Source organism: Geotrypetes seraphini, chromosome 6 (genome assembly GCF_902459505.1).
Source record: "Geotrypetes seraphini chromosome 6, aGeoSer1.1, whole genome shotgun sequence".
NCBI lineage: Eukaryota > Metazoa > Chordata > Amphibia > Gymnophiona > Dermophiidae > Geotrypetes > Geotrypetes seraphini.
In genome coordinates, this window is record NC_047089.1 from 214,588,500 (window position 1) to 214,612,691 (window position 24,192).

Below are 24,192 nucleotides of genomic sequence, written 5' to 3' on the forward strand. Positions count from 1 at the left end.
CACTTTTTGCTCATCTTTCTGCCCCTTGCTCCTCTCCAATATGGGTTTTTTCTCTTGCACCCTCTCACCAATTCAACACTACTCACTGTGCTCAGTTTATGACAGGCATATGGATTGCTTTAGGAATGTTTATAAGGGTCTCCCTTAGCTGATAGAGCAATAGACTCCTTTTTATGCCCTTTCCTGCTCTGTATGAAGTTTAACTTCCACGCTCACTCAGCAGTGCACTGCAACTTTTTAAGCTCATGCTGCTAATATTTAAAACCCTAACCTATAATGAACCTCAATTCATAGCCAGAATGTTAATACCCCATAAGACAATACATCCACTCAGGTCATCCTTCCAAAATCTCTTATCTATACCCTCTTTGAAAATAGTAGGCACGAGAAGATCCGATATTTCTCTGTAATGGGCCCCCAATGATGGAATTCATTACCACATTATATTAAAAATGAAAAAGACCTCTCCTCCTTTAAAAAATCGTTAAAATCTTATCTTTTTAAAGATGCTTATAATACTTGAACTTTAGATTTGCTTAATATTTTTAAATTTTAACTATCCCATTTTCTTTTGTTCTTTTCCCTTTTTGTTTTTCTTCTAAATAGAATTGTAACTTTCCTCCCCCCCCTTCCTCCCAACTCAAGTTTGTCTTGTCTCTAAGAATTTTGTTATTTGGTTTGTCCTTTTTGTAATTCACACTTTTCTTTTAATAACTTTGTACATCGCTTAGCAAACCGATTAAGCGATCCATCAAATTCTAATAAACTTGTAACTTGTGCTCAGTATGTGAGAGATGGATAGCTAAATAGCCTTAAAAATTTTTACAAAAGCTTCACTTTGTGGATATAGCAGCAGACGATCCTTTTCCTCTTTGTTTCACCTTGCCTGATTGTTTTCTTTTTTTCTTAGCATCCTATCTTGCGTACTAATACAGTGCGATTCACTGTATAGATACAGATAAAATGTTTGGATTTTTAACTAAATTCTTTTCTGTAAGACTGAGACCTTCTACGCTCTCTCTATCCCCCCCCCCCAACCCTCAGGCTCTGTCTGTACTATAGCAAGCTTTCTCTGTTTATGTTGGTGTTTTTTGTGTTTTTTTATTTTTATTTTGCTTGACTTTAAGGTGATCAAGCAGGTAGAAAAGGCAGCAGCGAAAGCTAGAATGATGCCTGGGTGCAAAGGGAGAGGAATGGACAGTAGGAAAAAGTAAGTGATAGCGCCCCTGTATTCTGGAGACCACACCTTCAAAAAGATATAAACAGGATAACATAGCATAACAATATGCTTGTATACTGCAGCTACCTCTCAGTTCTGTGCAGTTTACAGAGTAAAGATATTGGACATTCACAGTAAATTACAATCCATTAGTTAAAAAATTTACCAAACAAGTATGTTTTTAACAATTTTCTAAATGCCAGATAAGTGTTAGAACTTAATATAAATTTACCAAGATGTTTATCCCATATACCGGCCTGATAAGATAGAATTCTGCCAAAGAATCGTTTGGAAACACATCCCTTAATAGATGGAAAGTCAAATATCCGTGAACCTCGTGTAGGGCATTTTCTATTAATAAATTCAAAGTGGTCAAGAAAATAACGAGGTAAAAGACCATGTAAAGACTTAAAACATATACAACCAAACTTAAAACAATATTCTCACCTCAATTGGCAGCCAGTGCAATTTTTGGTAATATTTTGTCACAGGGTCAAATTTATTCAGACTGAATATCAAATGAACAGTGGTATTTTGAATAATATCTTGATGTTTTTCTTTCATATTGACAAATTAAGGATGTTACAGTAATCTAAAATGCTTAGAATAAGTGACTGTACCAATAGGGTGGTCAGTGGTCTTCATCATAAAGGGTATGGGGACAGTCTTAAAACTCTCAATGTGCAAACTTTGAAAGAGAGGCAGGAGAGGGTGGAGATATGTTTGAGATGTTTAAATACCTATGTGGAATAAATGCACAGGAGGTAAGTCTCTTTCAATTCAAAGGAAGTTCTGGAGGGGGGCATAGGATGAAGGTGAAAGAGAATAGACTCAAAAGTAGCCTAAGGAAATACTTTTTCACAGAAAGGGTGGTAAATTCATGGAACAGTCTCCCGGTAGAGGTGGTGGAGCTAAAAACTATATCTGAATTTGTACAAGCTTGGGACAAGTACATAGGATCTCTAAAGTAGTGAAAGGGAGAGTAGATGGAATGGATGTGCAGAATGGCTAGGCTATATGGTCTATCTGCCTTCATTTTTCTCTGTTTCTGTGTTAGCAAATATTTTTCTGTCTAGCATCTTCCTCTAATCCTTTCTGTTCAGTCAAAAGATAGAAAATGGCGCCTTGCTCTACTTTTTTTTTTCACTTTCCTGGCAACTAATGATGACTTCATCAGCTATGGGATTGGTGGATGGGTGACAAGGATGGGTGGCTGTCAAAAAAGGTTTGACATAATTGTCGAAGTGCTTCATGCTTTTATTTTCTGTTCCTGCTAAGGAGGCTTTGGCTTGTCTGCCCTCTATCTCCCCCACTGCACTCCACCCTCCTCCTTTATGGGCATGGTTTGCCACCAAAAATGAAAGCAAGAGGTAAAGATTTATTCTTGTCAGCCTCTCACTAATTTGGCCCATTAAAATATATATTAACTGAAAATGACTTCATTTATTGCATTTTACCATTCATCTGAAAATGAATCTTCATCCCTAACAGCTTCTTAATATTGGTTGGCAGAACTCATGCAGTTCTACTCATAGAATTGCCATAATTTGCTGTTTCTGTATATTCTATCTTCACGCAGTACTGCTCACCACTAGTATCTAGTTTCTTTTTATGCAGATCTGTCATAATCATATTGCCTTCTTGGAACTTTGTATAGGATATGATCACACCATTTTGAGCCTTCTAGCTGATACCTATTCAGAAAAGGTTTCCTTACTCTCTGGAAACTCAGAACCATTAAATCATACTTCGATACGTCAACATTCAGAATCCTAGTGCAATCCCTCATACTGAGTCAGCTTGACTACTGCAATATCGCCTATCTAGCAATCTCACAAAAGAATATGAGACGTCTCCAAATAATGCAAAATGCTGCGGTCAGACTTATCTTCGGGCTGAAGAAATTCGACCACGTGACACCCTACTATCGGCAGCTGCACTGGCTACCAACGGAAGCCTGAATAAGGTTTAAATTTGCCTGCCTCTGCTTCAAAGTACTATACGGCCTGACCCCCAAGTACATAACGGACCTTGTCGCATTTTCTAATAACAAACTCAAGAGAAACACACACCCAAAACTCATTTCCCCTCCAGTTAGAGGCTGCAAAATGAAAAAACACCACAAACACCTTCTCTCTCACCAAGCAGTCCTATGGGGCAAAGACCTAGACCAACTGCTTTCGCCCACTACATACCGGGAATTCAGGAAACGCCTAAAAACATACCTGTTCCAGAAATACCTAAACAATTGACCCGCGCTCCCTCTCCCTCCCCCCTCCCTATTCCACCTGAACTTACAGCACTGTTATAAATATAATCTGCTATCTTCATCTTATCATAACTTTACGTTGCTATTTATCCCCAACAGGTCCTGTCGAACATTACCTACTAAAATGTACATATTACATTTTCGCTCAGCAAATTGTATTTCTATATTATTGCAAGTTATTATTATTATTACTAGTGTTTAAGCCTGTTAGATTAATGGGTGCTAGAATAAATGTGCAATCTTAACAGTTAAAATAATTTATTGAAAACTTACCTTGAGAACTTTAATATCTATTGTACAGTTGTTTATTTGTTTTCGCATTTTTTCAGCAAATCTGTGTGTTTGGGACCAGTACTTCTCAATATTCTCCTGGGGCACACCTAGCCAGTTGGGATCGTGGGATTCTCATATGAAAATGCTTGAGATAAATATGCATATATTGCAGTCACATGAAGGCAATTCTGAAAATCTGAGAGGGTTGAAAACCATGGCCCTAGGATGCAGCCATTGCCCACTAAACACTTCCCACCTCATCTATCAGATTTCTCATTTATGTCTTCAAAAATACTGTTTCTTTGCTGTCCATATTTTATTTATTAAAAAAAAAAATGTATCCACCTACAACCTAGGCGGATTACAGTAAAACACAGAATATTTCCACTATTCAGGCAAACTGGGAAAATCCCTTCTCTTCAAAATTACAGGTCTTTGGAACGACCTCACCACCCCGCTGCGGAACCTGAGCTCCCTTCAGTTATTCCGCAAACAACTGAAAACCTGGCTTTTCAGCAAATTGTAGCTCTATCCTTCCCCCCTTTCTCTCCCCCCTTCTACACATAAGTTCATGTAATCCTTTTTTCTTCTTCTCTACCCACTATTTTAAGTTCTTGTAAACCGTATCGAGCTCCATTCTTATGGAGATGATGCGGTATATAAACTTAAGGTTTAGATTAGATTAGATTAGATTTCTCATAATCCTCACAACAAAACAAACTGCACCAAGAAACCCTACAACATCATTCTTTCTTCTAAAATTTCGAATATTTCTCATAATCCTCACAACAAAACAAACTGCACCAAGAAACCCTACAACATCATTCCCTCTTCTAAAATTTCAAATATAAAATCTCACTGACATTTCATTCAAAAAGGAACATTTCACAACAGTTCGCTCTAGAAAAAGGCTTGCACAAATAAGTAAGCTTTCAATTCCTTTTTTTAAAGATTTTAACCATTCATGTTCTTCATTTTGATCATTCCATCCATTGTTGCTGTCAGTATACCGCAGTTATTCTTTGGTAGAGTAGAAGGAGAAATCTATCTGATGTCACATCAAGCAGAATGTTTTTTAAAGCTCTGCCCCTTGAAGCGTGAATTGGAAAAATGAGTCTTGATTCATGATTACATGAGACTAGGATAACTACAGAACACAACATACAGCGTATCTCAGTTAATCTCTTGCATTTTGTATAGCAGCAATCCTGCTGAAGTGCATAGGCTTACAAGATCAGCGGGCCAGTGCAGGCTTTGAACATCTGTAGTCCAATCAGAGAGAAAAAAAAAGAAAAATTGTAAATCCATCTATGCTGTGGGACAAAACCAAGATGAACTTAGTGTGAATCCATACATGATATGGAATCATTTGGTAATCCTAAGGCATAGATTCCCGAACCTGTCCTGCTAACCCCACAGTCATTTAGGTCTAGATTCTATAAACGGTGCCATGATCGGCGGCCACCTTAAAAAATGGATACTGATCACGTGTCAATCACACGATGGTGCTTTTATAGAATAGCTTTTTCGGAAAAGGTTGGCACCAGACATTTAGGACGGGATTTTCAAGGCCTACTTTTCCAGCACCTACCTTTTACTTGAATCACGCCTACAGAGGAACTTTACATGACACCACTTGTGGCATTAGCCATGCCTACAGTGGCATTAGGCATCATAAAAGCACCTCTGTAGGTGCCAAGTTTTTAAGGTAGGCGCCTACATTTTCCCTTATAAAATGATTTTTAAAATTTTTTAAATGGCATTTTTTACTTAAGTTAGGCACCAGTAGGGCGCCTAACTTAAGGTGCTGTTTATAGAATATGGGCCCTGAGTTTTAAAGATAGACACAATAAACAGGCATGAGGCATTTTTATACATTGGCATACTGTTGTATGCAAATGTATTTATTGAGGGTAGAACTAAAACCGAGATTGGTTGTGGGGTCAGCATGACAAATTTGGGAAAGTAATATAACATCCAACTTCTTGGACTACCTCTAGAATAATGGTTCTCAACTCAGAGCTCAGGACACACCCACCCAGTCAGATTTTCAGGCTATCCACACTGAATATGTATGAGCCAGATTTACATACAATGGAGTTAGTGTATACAAATGTTACCTCATACATATTCAGTGTGGATAGCCTGAAAACTTAGCTGGCTGGGTGTATCCCAAGAACTGGGTTGAGAATCCCCGCTCTAGAAGGAAGGCAATATGTGGAAAGCAAAGTATAGGTCAGTGTATCGTAAACTGCGTGTGTGCCATGGTGAGGGACTGAAAGAGCGATATGATGGTCCCAAACTTATTTTCCAAGCGGCTCTAGTGCGGGAGATAAGGACACTGAATACATTTTCCACATACCACAGCACATGTGTGAAGTGGAGGGTTATTATTTATATATTTTATACTAGTGTTTAAGCCCGTTACATCAACGGGTGCTAGAAAGCAGCCCCCTTTCCCTCTCCCCCTCCAGTTCCTCCCTGACTCTCTCTCCGTGGCCCCCTTCTGTCTCCCCTCCCCTAAGCAAAGCTGTCTGTCTCCCAACACACCCCTCCCCCCAAAGCAGCCTCCTTTCCCTCTCCCGTTCCTCCCTGATTGTCTCTCCGTGACCCCCTTCTGTCTTCCCCCCCAAGAAAGCTGTCTGCCTCCCAGCACACCCCTACCCCAAAGCAGCCCCCTTTCCCTCTCCCCCTCCAGTTCCTCCCTGACTCTGTCTCCATGGACCCCTTCTGTCTCCCCTCCCCCAAGCAAACTGTCTGCCTCCCAACACACCCCTCCCCCCAAAGCAGCCTCCTTTCCCTCTCCAGTTCCTCCCTGACTGTCTCTCCGTGGCCCCCCTTCTGTCTTCCCTCCCCCAAGAAAAGCTGTCTGGCTCTCAGCACACCCCTCCCCCACAACAGGCCCCTTTCCCTCTCCCCTTCCAGTTCCTCCCTGACTGTGTCTCCATGGCCCCCTTTTGTCTTCCCTCCCCCAAGCAAAGCTGTCTGCCTCCCAACACACCCCTCCCCCCAAAGCAGCCTCCTTTCCCTCTCCAGTTCCTCCCTGACTGTCTCTCCGTGGCCCCCTTCTGTCTTTCCCCCCCCAAGCAAAGCTGTCTGGCTCTCAGCACACCCCTCCCCCACAGCAGGCCCCTTTCCCCCTCCCCCTCCAGTTCCTCCCTGACTGTGTCTCCATGGCCCCCCTTTTGTCTTCCCCCCCAAGCCAAACTGTCTGCCTCCCAGCACACCCCTCCCCTCAAAGCAGCCTCCTTTCCCTCTCCCCCTCCAGTTCCTCCCTGTCTCTCCTTGGCCCCCATTCTGTCTCCCCCCCCAAGCAAAGCTGTCTACCTCCCAGCACACCCCTCCCCCAAAGCAGCCCCCTTTCCCTCTCCAGTTCCTCCCTGACTGTCTCTAGTCCCTTGCCGCCCCCTTTCCTTCCCGCGGTCCCGACAAACATGCAGACTCTAGCAGCAGCTGCAGCACTCTAAACACACTACTTTGTGGCCTTCTACTGCCCTAATTTGCTCTGCCGTGTCGGGCAGAGCAAATCAGGGCAGTAGAAGGCCGCGAAGCAGCGTGTTTAGAGTGCTGTGATCTCTGGAAGTTGCTGCCCGACGCCCGGTTCCTTGGCCTGAGCAATGGGCGCCTCCCACCTCCTCTTCACCCCCCCCCCCCCGTCATGGCTCCCCATGTCCCAGCTCTCTCAGTGAGTGAAGGTGGCTGCCGCTGCCGGCCCAGCGCCCGCAGCCGCAGCCACGCCATCATGGTGTTCCAAAATCGAGAGGTGGGAGGAGGAGAGGAGCGCGAGTGGAGCTGCAGTGCTCACAGGACCGAGCGCTTGAGAGGGAGACGGCTGGAGTTCGCAGAGGATTCACCTCCTTTGGCGGAATTACTCCGTGTTCTGGCCTGCCTCCGTGTTTGAAAATCGAATTCGGCACGGAGGCACACCTCACGGCACCAGGAATCACGGAGTTTCAAGAGCGCATGCGCGCTCTAGGGTTTTATTATTATTGATTAATTATTTGTTAAATTAGTATTGCTGTATGATAAAAGTCCATGCTTTATATGAGTGGCGTTTGAAATAACTGCATTGGGGGGGGGGGGGTAATATCTTTGGTTTTGGTATTATTCCTGATGGTAATGATGAATGGGGGAGGGAATTTTTATCTTTCGTATAGATACTGATTATAAGTGCTTGGTTGATTATCATTATTTGTATATAAATTGTATTGCATTTTTTGTTGGCATTAAAAACTAAATAAAGCTTAAAAAAAAAAAAAAGAAAAATACTGTACTCCTATAATATATTGAGATTCTCAGTGTGTCATGAGACTCCGGTGAGGTGGCAAGGCACCGGCGTTGGTTGACTACCTATAAGATGTGCCTCTCGCAGTGAGAGGCAGGCCCATCCTATAGGCAGTCAGCTGGCACCTCTCCTCCTCTCCGCACTTCCCCCCCCCCCCAACTGGCATACCAATTTCAGGGTTAGCAAACTCAGGGCCCTGTTTGGAGGGCCTCCAGGAATGCGCGGACATCGTGATGATGTCACACATGCGCACGATGTCATGTTGACATCTGCACATGCCCGAGGCCCTCCAGCCATGGCCCCAAGTTTAGTGTGCTGCGGATCGAAAAAAAAGTTTGTAAGACACTGGTATAGGTAATGCCCACAATTACGTAAATGCTCAAAAGTTCTGCAAAAATAGAAAAATTCTGACCTCTGGACTTATAAATCTTACATTAATCCTAAAGATCTTTGTATGAGCTGTTTCAACGCTTCCTACCTCTGAATCACAGTGAACTTATGAACAGTCAGGCCTGCTGAGGTCTAACGTCACTGGATTTATTTGGGCTTTTCTAGATCATTGAGTTTTGATTTTTCTATTTCGGTACTTTTGAAAACATGCGTGACAATATTGAGGTCTTGATTTTCATTCTTCTCTCCTGTTTTGGGCCATTATCTGCACAGGCCTGGTGTACGTGCCCATTTCTATTTTGGTCTTCCTCCTTTTCTACCTCCTCCCAGCTTCTCTTTGAAGGACCTATGAGATCAGTGTTTAAATAGACAGGGGAGGCAGGGGCTTAATTCACCTCCTTGATCTCAAGCAGAAACACCAATATTGTTCTAACATTATTTCAGCACTACAATAACACATCTGAAAGATCACATAAACTCTGAAAGACCATATTAACCCCCCCCCCCCAAAAAAAAAAAAAAGCATTTAAATCCACTGCAAAGTTATGCTCTGTCTGTGACATTTCAGCTTTTCTTTTGCTCTTTCAGTTTTGCAAATGATCATATGTCTTCTTCTTAACTGGGCAACTGGAACTGTGAAGCATAATAATCATAGCTCAAAGACACCAATTAAAGCAGTAAGAATGCTTTAGCGCTGTAGTTCTCCAAGTGGCTCAGGGATTGCAGGCAGCCCTTTAAGCTTCCTGCGCTCTCATTTCCACTGAAAACCAAGGCCAGAAGATGGAAGAGCCAGAGGAGTCAAGCAGAGGTTGGAGGCACAGCTGCAGCTCCCTTAGATTCCAGGTTGCTTTCTGTTATTGGAGCCTGCAAATGTTTAAAAAAAATAATAATAATAATAAAAAATATAGATAGATATAGGGTTGCCAGATTTTCCAATCAGAAAATCAGGACCCCCTAAACCAGGGATCTCAAAGTCCCTCCTTGAGGGCCGCAATCCAGTCGGGTTTTCAGGATTTCCCCAATGAATATGCATTGAAAGCAGTGCATGCACATAGATCTCATGCATATTCATTGGGGAAATCCGGAAAACCCGACTGGATTGCGGCCCTCAAGGAGGGACTTTGAGACCCCTGCCCTAGACCCACCTCTAGGCCCACCCAGTCCCACCCATCCCCACCCTAATCCCACCCCCAGTCCTGCCCTAGCCCCGCCCCCACTATCTGCTCTTCTCCGCCGCTCCTCGCTAGCCACAAATCACGTCGAGCAGGGAGGAAGTCCGCTCATGTGCGGATGACATGCGATGATGTCGTGTGACATGTCCATGGAAATCCGTACATCTGGTAACCCTATATATATTTATATATATTAGTTCAATGTAGCACAGAGAATTCAAACCACAGGGAAGAAAATTGAGATGGGGACAGCTAGAAGACTCTCGACTAGATTAGGAGGTTTTTCCCTCCCCTCCCCCACAAGCACACATTTCATGTCAAATTAACCCTTTAATAAAATCAGCCTAGGTATCCTAATGAGTACCCCCCCCCCAACCTCACTCCAGGTTTTGAAGAATGTTTAGGGAGCAACTGACTGTGTGTTTACAAAATAGCTGATATGTGTGTCTTCCAGGGAGGAAGGGAATAGCTAGGCTGTAGGAGAAAATCACCACCTATTTGCCAAAGGAAAATCATACGCATGGTGCTGTATCATGCAGTGAAACCAAATCAGAAAGACAATGGATGGGATCTAAACTCACATTCTACTAGGCAATAAACACATGGAGAAACACATAGGATCACACATTTTTGCTTGTCTGCAGAGGATATGCGGCAGGGAGCTCATAAGGCTGTCATTCTTTGTAATTGTTTGAGTAGGGTTACCAGATTTTACCATTGAAAATCTGGACCCATGGCCCCCCCCCCCCCCCCCCGAGCCCGCCCAGTTTCACCCAGCCCTGCCCCATTCCGCTCAAGTCATGCCCCGTTCTGCCCCAGCCTCACCCCACATCCCCTTCTCCCTCAACCCGTTCTTGTGCTCGGAGCCGCGTCGGAAGGGCATCTGTGCATACGCAGGTGTGGATGCGATGATGTCACATGCATGCGTGTCATCCGGATGCACGGACATGTCTGGGTAAACCCAGACATCTGTTAACCCTATGTTTGAGCATCATAGGGGTTATTCTGCAAGGAGCCACTTAGTTTTACACAACAGGGAGGGACTAATGGCAGTATCCAAGGCATTTACATGAAGAAGTGTTAACTTACACTTCATTCACAAATGACCTCTTACAGAATACTAATGGAAAAGTACACACACACCGTGATTTGATGGCACAGATTTTGTGTGCATGAACAGAGTAGGTGAGGTACACACACAAATTAAGAATAAAGGGCATGGGTAAGGTTAATGGCTGGCTGGAAAACAGAAAGCAGAGAGTGGGCATAAATGGGAAGTTCTCAGACTGGGAGAAAGTGACTAGTGGTGTGCCCCAGGGCTCGGTTCTTGGGCCGATCCTATTTAATATTTACATCAATGACCTGGAAGGAGTATCCAGTGAGTTTATTAAATTTGCAGACGACACAAAGCTATGCCGGGCAATCAGATCGCAGGAGGATAGCGAGGAACTCCAGAGCGACTTGTATCAGTTAGAGAAATGGGCAGAGCAATGGCAGATGAAGTTCAACGTGGAGAAATGCAAAGTAATGCATTTAGGTAGTAAGAATAAGGAACACGAGTATAGAATGTCAGGCGCAACTCTGGGTAAGAGCAAACAAGAAAAGGACCTGGGTGTACTGATAGATAGGACCCTGAAGCCGTCGGCACAATGCGCGGCAGCGGCAAAGAAAGCAAACAGAATGATGGGCATGATAAAGAAAGGAATCACGAGTAGATCGGAGAAAGTCATAATGCCGCTTTATAGAGCAATGGTCAGACCACACTTGGAATACTGTGTCCAACATTGGTCTCCCAACCTAAAGAAGGATATAAAACTGCTTGAGAGGGTGCAGAGACGAGCAACGAAGCTAATAAGAGGTATGGAGAACTTGGAATATGAGGAACGACTCAAGAAACTGGGACTGTTCTCCCTTGAGAAGAGGAGGCTGCGAGGGGACATGATCGAGACGTTCAAAATGCTGAAAGGCATCGATAAAATAGAGCAGGAAAATAAATTATTTACATTTTCCAACGCGACACGGACAAGAGGACATAGTTTGAACCTAAGGGGGGACAAGTCCAGGACAAATGCCAGGAAGTTCTGCTTTACACAGCGAGTGGTAGACGCCTGGAATGCTCTCCCAAAGGAGGTTATTAAGGAATCCACTATGCTAGGATTCAAAGGCAAATTAGATGCACATCTCCTTACGAGAGGCATAGAGGGATATGGGTGACTAAAACTACATCAGGTGTATACCTGACTGGGCCTCCGCGTGTGCGGATCGCCGGACTCGATGGACCATGGGTCTGATCCGGAGATGGCAGTTCTTATGTTCTTATGTTAATGCATTCGATATACCTGTGTCCTGTATATGGTCATTCAGTTGAGGACGGGCTGGGGAGGGTTTTGATGGCTGGGATGGTTAAGATGGGCTGGAGTGAGCTTTGATGGAGACTACAGTAGATGGAACCTGAGCACACTACTGGGCATGGCTCTGGGTTTCTTGCCCAGAAATATTCAGGAAAAAGGACCATTTAAACTAATTTAATTTATGGAGCATATATGGTTGGGAAGACTGGATGGACCACTTGGGTTTTAATCTGTTGTCATTTACTAAGTTACCTTTCTGTGCCACTAGGGTTGCCACATTTTCTTCCGCAAAACCATGGACACATGGCCCCGCCACATTCTGCCTCCAGCCCCACCCCTACACAGTCTCTTCTCTTCCCCAACGAGCTCCAGCCGCATTTGGAGGGCCTGGAGCATGCGCGGATGCGTGCAATGTTTTCCGCGCATGCTCAAAGGTCCTCCAGACACGAACGGAACTTGTTGGAGCTTTCCAAAACCCAGACAAATGCTGGGTTTTGGAAAGTCTGTCTGGGAGCCCAGACAGTCCTCCATCTGTGCACACTGATCTGTACAAGCTTGAAAACCTAATCAGAAAACATACAAGGTATGTGGTATCCAAGAAGAAAGGACAAAGAGAAAGAGAAGGTAGAAAGAGATATTAGGGATGGGCTGTTGTTTTCAACAAGATAGGAAATATCATTGAAATATCCCTTCCTTGCAACATACAAAAACAAGCAGAGAAAAAACAGGACATTTTATGAGAGATTTTTTGTTTGCCAGTAATAGTGCACACTACTTGGAAAAAGTGTAAACTCTTTCTCGTTAGCATGCACATGCACGGATTAATCTGTGCATGTAAGTACTGTCAGGAAAGAGTATGCACAAGGGGACACTCGAAGTTTCAGGGAAATACTTTCAAAATGAATAGGAAGAAATATTTTTTCTCTCAATGAATAGTTACATTACATTACATTAGTATTTAAGGATTTCTAATATGCCCCAAAAGGAGTTCAATGCAATTTATAATTTAGAAGAGAATTGGCAGCATATCCAGGATTTGGAGCTCATGGGTTCTATCCTCGCTTTCTTAGTCTCGGAGGGAGGGGTGTAGGGCGGGTGGGCGCATATAGGTCCTTATGGGAGAGGGGTGGTGGAAGTCTAGGGGGAGACTTTTGGAGGGGGGTAGAGTGGGGAGTGCATGTTTGTGGTATGGCTGTGGTTGCATGGTGAGTGCTGTGCATGGAGTTCAAGGGATGGTGGGGGGGAGGGTTCTGTGGCAGATGGGGGACTGGAGGGGCTGTGAGCACACTATTGCTTCTTTCATTCTGTTCCTCTGGGAGTGGACCTAGCTGGGGGGGGGGGGTTCGTTCTACATTATTTCATTAGGGTTCATGACATAGATATCTTGGTTTGTGTTTATGTAGGTGCATGAGAAAAGATTGGCCATGTCTGGTGGTGTAATCTTGCCACTATGGGTTCTGGCATGAGTGCCACTTTCCTGGTTTGTGGGGCAAGGGGTATGTACAGACAGTGGCATAGTAAGGGGGGGCAGGGGGTGGACTACCCCAGGCACTGTCCCCCTTGCCATGTTCACGGGCACCACCCTTCCCCACCCCACCCCCATACCTCTTTAAAATCTTAACTAGCATGAACAACTACTCTAGCCTGCTGTTTGTGCAGGCCTGGCTCCCTCTGAAATCACTTCCGGGTCGTGGGGCCAGGAAGTGAAGTCAGAGGGAAAGCCAACACCAGCACGAGCAGAAGGCTGGAGAAGCTGCTTGTGCTAGCAAAGATTTAAAGAGGTATGAAGGTGGGAAGGGAAGGTGCGAGTGTGGCATGGGGGCACAGAAAGAGTGGGGAGGCAGAGAGGAGGGCACAGTGTGGGGCACTGCCCCAAACACCTCCTACCCTTGCTACACCACTGTGTATGGAGTTTGATCATCTCATTACCGGAGGATGTGGTTATAATGGTTAACATATCTAGGTTCAAAAAGATTTGGACAAGATCCTGAAGGAGAAGTGCATTGAGAAGTCTATTGAGATAGATATGGGGAAAGCCACTGCATGCCCTCGGATCGGTACCATGAAATGATGGGACTTGTGACCTGAATTGGCCACTGTTGGAAATAGGATACTGGGCTGGATAGACCACTGATCTGACCAAATATGGAAGAATGCATCCTCTTTGCAAATAGTGCCTCTTGAAGCAAAAATGAAGACTAACTAAAACAAAACAAAACGAACAATGCTGCAAATGACAAGGGAAATGAAAGAAAATAATTTGGGGGCCGTCCATCTCTAGAAGAGATGCTGGGGGGGGGGGGAATAAGAAGGCACAGTGGGCACTGGGGGAAATCATGCTTAGACTGGGGATCTAGAGGACACTTTGGGGATCATTTGTATTTGCGACCCAATGGAAGTTGGAAAGAGGTATACAAAAGGGGATGAGAATGTCTGTCCATCTGTCCAAATGTCTGTGATTTTGAGGGGCAAACTGTGAAAGTGTTACTCTCTTTCTTGACTTCTTCCAGAGATGGGAGGAAAGGTTCGAGTAGTCAATCTGCCCGAGCAAGTGCGTGTTAAGTGCTATCGACTCGTATTTGAGTCCTAGCGTCTTGATGAATTACAGATCTAAAAAGAAATTGGTTCTGTGCTATTCCGGTAAGGTCTTCCAGCGTCATGATAGGAGGTTTGCACCAGAAGACGTATGAGGAGAGACTGGAAGCCCTGAATATCTATACCCTAGAAGAAAGGAGGGACAGGGGAGATATGATTCAGATGTTCAAATACTTGAAAGGTATTAACGTAGAACAAAATCTTTTCCAGAGAAAGGAAAATGGTAAAAGCAGAGGACATCATTTGAGGTTGAGGGGTGGTAGATTCAAGAGCAATGTTAGGAAATTCTACTTTACGGAGAGGGTGGTGGATGCCTGGAATGCGCTCTCGAGAGAGGTGGTGGAGAGGAAAACAGTGAAGTTTTTTTTTTTTTTTTTTTTTCAAGTTTTTATTAGGATTTTATATACCGCCTATCAAGGTTATCTAAGCGGTTTTTTACAATCAGGTACTCAAGCATTTTCCCTATCTGTCCCGGTGGGCTCACAATCTATCTAATGTACCTGGGGCTGTGGAGGACTGAGTGACTTGCCCAGGGTTACAGGGAGCAGCGCGGGGTTTGAACCCACAACCCCAGGGTGCTGAGGCTGTTGATCCAACCACTGCGCCACACACTCCTCAAGTTCAAAGGAGTTCAAAGAAGCGTGGGATGAACAGAGAGGATCTAGAATCAGAAAATAATAGTAAATATTGAACTAAGGCCAGTACTGGGCAGACCTGCACGGTATGTGACCTGCACTGTATATGGCCTTTTGGTTGAGGAGGGCTTCAAAGGCTGGGAGGGTGTGGATGGGCTGGAGTGAGCTTTGACGGAGACTTCAGTAATTGAAGCCCAAGTACAGTACCAGATAGAACTTTGGATTCTTGCCCAGAAATAGCTAAGAAACATTAAAAAAAAAAAAAAAAAAAAAATTATTGCATCAAGTTGGGAGACTGGATGGACCATTCAGGTCTTTATCTGCCGTCTTCCCCATGGTTGTTTTCAGTGTGTCTAGCCATCTGATTGCAGGTTGCCCTCTTCGCCTGGCTCCTTTGATCTTCCCGAGCAAGCAGTGTGAAATGCATGATAAGCTAGTATTCTGTAAAAGTCGTTCTATGTTCTTTGTCGAATACTAGCTTAACGCCGTTCATTCTGGTGCCTAACTTTGGGTACCCCAACATACCTGGGATACTTAATAACCAAACGTGTCACCAAAGACATTCACTGTCAGTGTAGATGTAGTCCGAATGTATACTCCATACTATAATCACTGGCCAAAAACCTGCTTAGTGCATTTTTACTATTAGTCTTTAACTTATAACTCTTTAACTATTTTTAACCTATTTTTACCTTTTTTATCTTTTTTTCTTAATTGTGATTAATATATTCAACACTGGAGCTCTGAATACAGACCACTTCACAGTTTGAAAAAAACTAACAGAGGTTTACTTATCTTTAGTGTTTGTAGTTGTTCAGTTTTCAATCATAGATTTCATTTACTGTGTGCCTCCACAAACTACCGGAACCAGGACCGGAGCTGTTCCCTGCTCTCGGAGCTGGAGCCATATTTGGGTGCCAGGGTTCGGCGTATGCATTTCTTTTGCTGACCAAGTAATGAATGACTGGAAGAGAAGGCCCATCTTACACTCCTCTTGGATTCGTTCCCCAATGCATGCGCTTTTCCTTCTTGCCACTTTTACGCAATACATGACCCGGAAATGTGACAAGCATGTCGCTCAACGAAGTCAACAAAAATATTTCTTATGTAATAAAGCAAATCAGGTATTGTTTAAAAGTGCTGTTAAGCCTATTAATATGTCCCTTATTCCTTCGGGGGCCCTTTTATTTTTGGGAATTTTCTTTGGATAAATATTTAAAATGTAATAATGAAACCTTCTGTGTGGTCCAGTTAGCGTCGGCCAGTTTGAGATCATTGTGCAAGGTTTCAAGTTTCAAGTTTATTTAAAATTTCTTATACCGCCCAATCGAGCCTTCTGGGCAGTGTACAAAAACATCAAAGTATTGCACCAAATTAAAATACAATTTAAACAGAAACAGACCAGGTGAAAAGACAATATTTAAAGATATTGACGAACAGGAACAAAAGGAAAGCTGGGTTAGAGCTACAATTGATAGAGAGAAAGAGAACACATAAGGGAAAGAAGGACAAAGGGAGGGGGGAACAGGAGGTAAAACCTTTCTTGAATCTAGGTCATCCTTAAAAGGACAGTTTAAGTTGCAAAAGCATCAAGGAAGACAAATTTTTATTATTATTATTATTTTATTTCTTATATACCGCCAAAGCCATAGTAGTTCGAGGCGGTTCACAATAAAGAAGGGCTGGACAATCAGCGAATAGTTACAATCAGTGAATACAGATACAACAAAGAATCAGCGAATACGGTTTACAACAGAGAAGGGTGGGCAATCAGCGAATAGTTACATGTCTTTAACTGCACCTTAAAATTGGCAAGAGTTGTTTTTTTTGCATAAGTAATTTGGGATTCTGTTCCAAAGAAAGGGGGCACTAACAGAAAAAATTGTAGTCACTGTTTTTTTTTGAAGAAAATAATTTGGCGACTCTAATTCATGCTTATGGTATCTTGAGGATTGATTATGGGTAACAGCTTATATTGTGGGGGAGTTTTCGCCACGGCGGAGTATTCAAAGAGAATGTCTCATTGCTGTTGTGGTTACTCTTAAAGGCTAAGTTTTTGTTTGCGGTTTTCTTTGATACCTTATCCACCTGGGACCCCTGATGAAGGCGTGTTTACCGAAACACAGACCTTGTCGGGTCCTTTGGTTTGGTTCAAGTTGCTAACATTAACCGCGTTCATGATTTTGGTTTAATAAATTTAGTCTACATCTTTGTACATCTGTCTACAGTTTTCTTTGTTTTGGCTTGTGCTCTATTTACTGCAGATTGTGTTGGGTTTTTTCCTTTTGTGGTTTACCAAAATATCCATCGGAAAGGCTGCAGTTAGTACAAAATTTGGCAGCTCTGTTATTGCAAAATCAAACATCGTCTGACCATGTGACACCACTTTTGGATGATCTACACTGGCCACATCATATCCATTTCAAGATATTACGTTTAGTATTCAGTGCTTTGCAGGTAGAGGGCCCAGTATATTTAACAGATCGATTGCATTAAAGTAATCCAATTAGAGATCGTAGGGCTCCTTTTTCAAAGCTGTGGTAACAATTCCCAGCGCTGTTCTCTCTGGGTGCTGGAAAACATGAGTTCAGATACAGCCTCTCCCTAAGTTTTCAATAAAAATTATTCAAATAATAATAAAAAAAATTATTATGAAGGGAGGGGCCCAATGCACTTGTTTGCCTCCAGCCCACTAAGAGGTTAATCCTGACCTGAAAATAGTTTTTCTGCAGAACAGTGAGAAAATAGGTTAAGATAGGCAAGTATCCATGCCATCCTATTTGTTTGTCTTGTATGTTTAGATTGTAAGCTCATTCGAGCAGGGACTGTCTTCTTCGTGACTCTGGACAGCGCTGTGCACGTCTGATAGCACTAAAGAAATAATTAGTAGTAGTAAGAAAGGCATTTATGGTACATTGTTTCATAGTAGCTGCCCGAGAGGTTGGAATTGGCATCAAAGCTGCCCATGTTGCCATGTTCAGCCATTTGAATCATTCGGCACTAGGGGCTCCTTTTACGAAGGCGCGTTAGGGCCTTAACACGTGGAAAAGCACACACTAAATTGCCGTGTGCGCTAGCCGCTACCACCTCCTTTAAAGCAGGTGGTAGATTTTCGGCTAGCGCACGCTTATCCGGTGCGTGCGCTAAAACGCTTAGCGCACACCTTCGTAAAAGGAGCCTTAAGGTGCCCTTTCGTAGTCTGAGGTAGGTGGCTCTGAGGAATTTCCTCTGGTCTCTGTTAGCTCCCGGGAAAGCGGTTGAAATAGCATAAGCTTGAAGCTTTTCAGCAGTGTTGCCGGGTGTCAAGGGTTCAGCCATTTTGTTACTTTCTCAATTGCTCTCTCTCTCTCTCCTTTTGTCATTCAGGCCACATGGCCGGCTTTGCAAACTCAGGCTAGGCGACCACTATCGGGAAAGTAGTTCTCTTTGTTATATTGTTTTGCCGCAGCTTTGCTCTTTCCCGTGCCGCTGCACCTCACACACAATAGCTCATCTTTCCGGTAGTATAGGGCAGGGACCGCAATGAAAAGTTGGTGGCATCCTTGGTAAATTACTCCTTCTCTACAAACTTCTTCCATTACTGCTCTGGCAGGAGCAGCAGCTGAATAATAGATCATAGGGAATGAGTTATGGATGGCTGCGCTGACCGATTCCAAGCTCTCTGGCCGTGCTGTTTCTGAAATTTCGCCTTTGAATTTTCTTTTTTGAGAATCTTCAGATTTCACCTGCAAGTCTCGGCATGTTCCTAAAGCAGCGTTCCCCTCAAATATTTCAGGGGCCGATACTACTATTTATCATTTCTATAGCGCTGAAAGGCGTACGCAAGGCTGTACATTTAACATGTAATAGACAGTCACTGCTCAGAAGAGCTAACAATCTAATTTGACAGACAGGACTGGGGAGATTGTGGTGGAGGGATTGATATAGTGGCTAGAGGTATCTGACAGCAGTGAGAGGGGGTTAAGAGTTGAAAGCAGTTTCAGAAAAGTGGACTTTTAGCTTGGATTTGAATATTACGATGCTTTGTTTCCCTCCCTTTAAAATCAATCGAGTGGTTTACAAACAATTTTAAAAAAGGAAGATAAGAAAAAAGATACAGAAAGTAGTAAGCTGGAAATTAGGAAACGCAGAAAAGCAGAAATGTTTGAGACATCAGTAGGATCCCTTTGGAGCACAGAGGGTCACTTCTAAAAGCTGGTGAAAAATAGATCTTAAGGCAGTGGTCTCCAACTCAAACCCTTTGCAGGGCCACATTTTGGATTTGTAGGTAGTTGGAGGGCCTCAGAAAATATAATTAATGTCTTATTAAAGAAATGACAATTTTGCATGAGGTAAAACTCTTTATAGTTTATAAATCTTTCCTTTTGGCTAAGTCTTAATAATAATATTGAATTTATAGCTAAAGAGACATATAATCAAAAACTTTTATTTTACTGTTGTGATTATGATAAATATACAGAGGGCCTCAAAATTGTACCTGGTGGGCCGCGATTTTGAGACCACTTAGTTAAGGGGAACAGTTAATCTGCTGGCTGGGTTGGAGGGCAGAGGGGAGAACAGGACAATCAAGCCATTGTGACATCACTGATGAGGCTGGCTCATTATGACATCACAATCTCATTTCTGCTTCCCAAAGACAAACAGGATGTCATGGTTACAGTTAAGCCAGTGGTCTCAAACTCAAACCCTTTGCAGGGCTACATTTTGGATTTGAAGGTACGTGGAGGGCCTCAGAAAAAAATAGTTAATGTCTTATTAAAGAAATGACAATTTTACATGAGTTAAAACTCTTTATAGTTTATAAATCTTTACTTTTGGCTAAGTCTTAATAATAATATTGTCATTTATAGCTAGACAGACATATGATCAAGAAATTTTTATTTTACTTTTGTGATTATGATAAACATACCGAGGGCCTCAAAATAGTACCTGGCGGGCCGCATGTGGCTCCCGGGCCACAATTTTGAGAACATTGCCTTAAGGTCTGCTTTAATGCCTCCTTTTACGAAACTGCAATAGCAGTTTCTAGCGTGGGGAGCTGTGCTAAATGGCCCGCGCTTCTCCCGACGCTCATTGAGTTCCTATGAGTGTCAGGAGCTGCATGGGCCATTCAGCTCGACTCCCCACGCTAGAAACTATCGCAGTTCCGTAAAAGAGGGGGGTAAATGTATGAAATTGATCTCTTTGTCAGTAGCTCAGGAAGTTAATTATCTGTTCAGATGTTGTTTTAATAAACAAAGCTATGGCATGATTTTCTGCCAAAAAGAGTCTGTCTGGTGTATTATTATTGTTACTAATATGGCTAATAGGAATTGTGTATGGGGTAAGAGTTTTAAGGAGGGGGAGGGGGGTTATGGGCACAACAGGGTCATTCCAGATCCCAGTGTTAAAAGGATATCCTAACTAGCTAAAATAAAGGGAGAATCTTTGGTCCTGACAGGGTGTCCAGAGTAGCAGGCCTCAGAAGAAAAGGTTTAAATTTATTTTTTTGCTCCTGGGAGAGAGCAGGGTGGAGAAGAGGGAAAAAGAAATAGAGAGATAACTGCAGCAGGAATGGGATGAGAAATCAGGAGGAGAGCAGAGGAGATGTGAGAGGACTGGTGGCTAAAAGAGACGGAAGTTTGCACTGGGATAAAGTGGCCCAGATAAGGCAGGCGGGGGGGGGGGGGGGGCAGGGGGAAGAGAGTGAGTTTGCTTCTATATTTGTATTTTTATTTTTTCAAAATTCCAAAATATACAACAGCATTTTAAATTCAACTAAAGAAATATAGAGAGAAGATTCCTGATTAAACCCAGCTATCTGCCTCTTTGTCACCTTTTGGACATTTTTCTGCTTTGACAATGAGCCCCAATATATGAGGGGCTTTCAATAATTTATCTACTTCAGTAGGACAGAAAATAGTTTTCAAAACTTTTTTTTTTTCAATATAGTCCCCTGATCGCTCCATCCGCTTTGCCTGTAATGACTTTAACCCCTTTGAAAATAATTATTCTGTTTGACCTTCAAACCAGGAAGTCTCAGATTCACTGATGTCTTCATCATTTGACAACCACTGTCCACGTAAAGATTTCTTCAAAACTCAGAACAGGAAATAATCTGAGGGAGCCAGGTCAGGCCTGCAGAGAGGATGGTTCCGCTGCTGAAACCTACATTCTTGGATGGGAGTCTGTGATTGCCTTGACATGTGCACCAGCGCATTGTCGTGAAGAAGCAGCATACCTGCTGTAAATTCTCCTCATCTTTTTCCCTTGATTGACTCTCACAAAGCGATCATTGTGATGTCATAATCCTCCCCGGTTATGGTTGTCTTGTGTGCATGAACTCCAGAAGTCCTTCCTTATCCCAGAAGACAGTTGCCATGACTTTGCTTATAGATTTTTCTGTCTTGGATTCTTTTGGGGTGGGGAATGATGTATGCTTCCATTGCATTGGTTCCTTTATAGACTCAGGATCTCTGTGATAGACCCAAGTCTCATCTCCAGTCACCAAATGATGAAAAAAAAAAAATGGTCTTCACAGAGCATCTCCAAGTTCTCCTGACAGCACTGGATCCTTGTGGCCACTGGATTCTCGATGCCTCCTTGAGGCATAAGCATTCTTGGAACCTATCTTGCACTTACCTCAGACATGCCCAACTTTTCATGAATTATTTTCCAAACTGTACTTGCCGAGATGCCCATTTCTTCAGCTATTTGGGAATTCTTAATTCATCTGTCTGACAAAATTAAATCCTTGACTTTCTTGCATATTTCTGTAGAAGTTTCTTCCACAGGCCATCCAATGTGAGGGTCATTTTCAATAGACTACCTACCCCACTTCATCTGCTTGCTCCAAAATTTTACTTTGTAGGATGATGGGACAGACTCACCATAAACTGCAATCATGTGTTCATGGATCTCCTTTGGCTTTTTCCCTTTTTTTGTAAAAAATGTTATCACTGAATGGTGCTCCAAATCCAGAGAAGAGCGACAAAACTGATAAAGGGTATGGAAAACTTCTCATACGCTGACAGATTGGAAATGATGGGGCTATTCTCCCTGGAAAAATGGAGACTTAGAGGAGACATGATAGAAACCTTCAAAATCATGAAGGGCATAGAGAAGGTGGACAGGGACAGATTCTTCAGGCTGTGGGGAGCCACAAGTACAAGGAGGCACTCGGAGAAATTGAAAAAGGATAGGTTTAGAACAAATGCTAGGAAGTTCTTTTTCACTCAGAGGGTGGTGGACACATGGAACGCGCTCCCAGAGGCTGTGATAGGCCAGAGCACGCTACAGGGGTTCAAGGAGGGTCTGGATAGGTTCCTGAAAGAAAAGGGGATTGAGGGGTACAGATAGAAGTGGAGGTAGGTTACAGAAATAGTCAGAAACCACTTCACAGGTCGTGGACTTGATGGGCCGCCGTGGGAGCGGACCGCTGGGCGCGATGGACCTCTGGTCTGACCCAGTGGAGGCAACTTCTTATGTTCTTATGAGTTTCTTACTTGATTCACACAAGGACTCTCCTGACATCTTGTCTCTTGGAATGTTAGATTCGCACTGAACTGTAACTGTGCATGAGTAAGCTTGAGACATGTCACAACATGCACAGACCTGTTTCAGCATGCTTGCTATTTTCGTTCATACTCAGGTAGATAAATTATTGAATGCCCCTCACATATTACTATATATTCATTTGCTCAGACCTTTTTCAGTAAAAGTGAGTTACATTCTGGTACAATGGGCATTTTCCTATCAGGCTCACAATCTAGTTTTTTTAATCAAAAGCAATGGAGGGTTGAGTGATCTGCCCAAGATCACAAGGCGCAGTAGTGGGTTCTGAATTGTTCTCCCCTGGATATCAAGCCTAGCGCTCTAGCCACTAAGCTACTCCTCTGATTTCTTTTGGGGAGTACCATTCCAACATTACTTCTCCATGTTCTTGTCCTGATTTAGTTGGGAAACAGCTCCTTGCTATGGAAACAATTCCCCTTTTTATCCAAAAAAAAGTACAGTTTTCACTGAACGACAAAGTAGGCTCCCGTGATTCAAAGAAAACACGTTATTTAGTGACACTTTGTGAGCTGAGAACTGATATCACTCTTGTGTGTGTTGTAAACACATAAAAAAACACTTTGCTGAAAACTAAGTAGGATAAAATGGGAGCTAACTCTTAATTAATGTAATTACTGTCATTGTAATTTTAATATAATTGCATAGGCTGGTGTTGCAGTAACATCCAACCTGTCACATTTGCAAACTGTTTAATTACAGAGCTTAACCCCGTCTCTGTCACATCCAATCTATCAAATGTGTTATTATAAAGTTAAACATATGAGGGAGTGTATATGTTAAATATGTTTATACAGCTATAGAAAACAGAAATATGTTAAAGTGAAGGCTCTTAATGGACCACACAGGGTGGTTCTGCCATTAGGCAGAATACTAATACTGTTTCCTATATCCCATATACAATCTCTCAAGACCTCAGTGAGACCGCTGTGCGAAATTCATTTTTATATGCACAGATTTGTGGCACCCAAATCGTCACCGATCTTATCTTGTTTAGTGTTTAAATTTTTTAGTTTAGTTTATATTTTTCAACAAGACAAATAAGTTAATACTCATCTTATATATCAACTTGGCAGGGGGATTTATAGCTCCGACATAGAACTATGTTTCATTTTGGCTTTTTCAAGGACATTCCCCTGAAACAAAAGAATTCAATTCAGTGTACGTATATATATCTTTACCCAATTCTCTTACAAAGGTGGTGTTCGCAGGTTCATCTGATCTTACAGATACAAGCAAGGAAGATGGGAGTGAGACCTCGACTGCTCAGTTGGGGTGTGAAGGATCCTCTATAAAATAAACTGGATCAATCCAAAGGAAGATGGAAAAACTTCCAGAAATCGAGAGATCAACAGGGCCCAAATGTGAGGACCAGAACAAATCAATGTCAGCAATAATTAACTTGTCTTCCACCATTTTATCTACAACACATATAAAGGTCCTAGAATTAGG